Source organism: Dasypus novemcinctus, chromosome 2 (genome assembly GCF_030445035.2).
Source record: "Dasypus novemcinctus isolate mDasNov1 chromosome 2, mDasNov1.1.hap2, whole genome shotgun sequence".
Classification (NCBI taxonomy): domain Eukaryota; kingdom Metazoa; phylum Chordata; class Mammalia; order Cingulata; family Dasypodidae; genus Dasypus; species Dasypus novemcinctus.
In genome coordinates, this window is record NC_080674.1 from 25,519,526 (window position 1) to 25,522,164 (window position 2,639).

The 2,639-nt window shown below is 35.8% G+C and overlaps 1 pseudogene; it reads right to left on the reverse strand.

The window, feature by feature from the left end:
- Positions 1–892: 892 nt before the first annotated feature.
- On the reverse strand, positions 893–2,188 carry LOC101411554 (suppressor of cytokine signaling 4-like; annotated as a pseudogene).
- Between the last annotated feature and the right edge of the window lie 451 nt (positions 2,189–2,639).

The following is a 2,639-nucleotide window of genomic DNA, read 5'->3' on the forward strand; positions in this document are numbered from 1 at the left end:
TATAATGCAAAACAACTTAGGTACTTTTTGGCTACCAGTGGAGGTCTGTGGCTATTTATATGCTGTGGCATCTCTCCAAAGTAACAGTTCCAGAGTTTATAGGAGAGGGCTAAGTTATTAATAGTGCTGTTTTTTTCAAAAGTTTCCAGTAAGAAAAGAACAAGATTTATGTTTTTGAAGAGGTCTTAACTCATCCAGGTTGAAAGATCTATTCAGGAATAACAACAGTGCCATATTGTACAATAAATGAACCTCCAAAGTGTCATGTTCTCATTGACCACATTAACTAAACTCAGGAATCCTGCTTTATAGTTAATATTTAGAATGAGAATGCATTAAGTTTTATTTTAAATCACTTTGTTACCTTTAACATCCTCTTAGTAAATTTAAAAAAACAACTATGTTAGTATGAATTGTAAATTACAATACACTCAGCTCTACTGAAGAATTTTAAAACAATTCAATGAAAAGGGAATGGGAAACTATGTTTTATTAATAGGAATATTGATGGCATAGATTAACAAAACATTTCACATGTAGGGAGGGCATAGAATTAAAGAAAATTATGAAATATAGACTCTTCTACTGTGTTTGCAATGCTTATCAAATTTCAGATATACTCATATATAAATTACAATTAAGAAAAGAAGAAACTAAGTATATAATTTACAAAGTAAAAATACAAAAAACGCATGCTCAAAAATATCCTTGAAACCCTAGTGTGTAAACTTAAATAATCAGTGTATCTTAAGCAAAATAAACAAGTCAGGAAGTAAGATTATGAGCTGTAAAATTTACGACTGCCTTTGTAGGAACATTCAAAATAGCATAGGAAAAATAAAATATGAAATGAAAATATGTATAAAGTCATTCATATGTTCCTATCCTTTTCTTAGCCTTGTTGTTCTGGTGCATCAATCCTGAGTCCTCTAACTTTTGATTTATAGTGATATTTATTCAGACATTACTTCATAGAAGAAAGAATTGGAAAGGCATCAATGTCATCATAAGTTGTACAGTAACAAATAACTTCTGTATATATGCTGTAGGAAAAGAGGAAAAGTCCAAATTGAAGGAGTGGATAAAAGTGATTCAAAGAACATACAGGTGCTCAGGTCCTTATAACATTCTAGGAGCCCAGTAGTGTCAGGAGAAAGAACGGAAGACACAAGGATAGTGTGCGTCAAAGCTAAAGTTGTGAATTCATTGTTCAATTCTAGCATGAAAAGAATGACTATAGCATCTAAAACTAACAGAAAATAGTCTTTCTGTGCTGACTTTTGAAGAAAAAAGGTACCCTCTGGTTTTCTGTCTAATAGAGTTTCAACTTTGTATCCATAAGCCCCCAGTAACATGGATTGCTATTGATTTGAAAGAGATCTGGTACAAGACAGTGGGCATAATCAATCTGAGTCTGGTAATTAGGTGATGTTTCCAACTGCAGGATTTCTTCATCCATTTCTAATTTGGGTTTGCTTCTTTTTCTGGAACTTGCACAAAGTGTTATAATCGCATCTTTTGAATCCATCACTGTCTTCACTACTGTTATTTGAAACCAAGTTCATCATAGAACCAGACATAGGACTACTTCTCCATGAAGAATTGTTAGGAGTTACGACACAGTTACAGCACAGGGCTGAACACTGGTGTGTGAGAAAGTTTACAGTTACAGAGGAACAGTTTACATCTTCTTCCATGTTTCTTCTTTGCTTTAGCTAACCATCCTTCCATTCATCTTGACACAAGTCTGTGCTTACCCATTCATCTGTTTTGGGATTTATAAGAGCACTGTGCTATTTAATATGATACCACCTAAAGGCTACATTTGATCGAAGTGCCAGAGGACGCTAATCTAATATGAGTTCACTAAAATGAATGTTTCTTTTAGATGGAAGCCCTAAAGAGTGTCGACGGCTACAATTTTTTATTGGAAAACACTTGTCCATAGCATCTTGAAGTTTCTGTTTAAGGCGTAGACCTAAAAGTCTATGCCCATAGGAATGGTCTAAGTCCAACTCAATGGATGGACAGCTCTGCTTCCTTTCCTGGCTTCTCAAAGAACTTCAGTTTTCTCTACAGCATTCACTGTTTCAGCATCTGAGCAACTCTCACTCTTTTTTGACCAAGATAATGTTTTCCCACTCCATGTATAACTGTTCTCTCTGTCAGCACTTCTACTCCCCTCCATTCTTGGTTCCAGTATCAAGACAGCCTGTCACCACTTCTGCCTGCTCCATTAGCCCTGTCACCACTTCCGTGTTCGGCTCTTTCAGTTTCTCCATCATCCTCTCTTTCAATAAAATGCCATGTCTGTCTTTCTTTGTCTATCTCCCATCTATCAGTATACCAATATATCATGTATCTGTTGAAATCTACCACAGACCTGATAATAGAAAGAAAGCTTTCTTTATTTTATGTCTGTCTAATAACTTGCAAAGGTTGTAGCACATGTTCTTCTGAATCCACCTAGGCTGTGACCTGTCCTCGGCCTTCGCCTACAATTTCAGAATGTATATCTCCATTTTACCATTGGACATTTGCTTGCTTGGGTCATGAACATCTCCTGAAAATCAGGGACTGACATCTGGCTCTAGTTGCTCCAGTTATAACATACTGGCCTTGGGGACTGTGCATTCTAT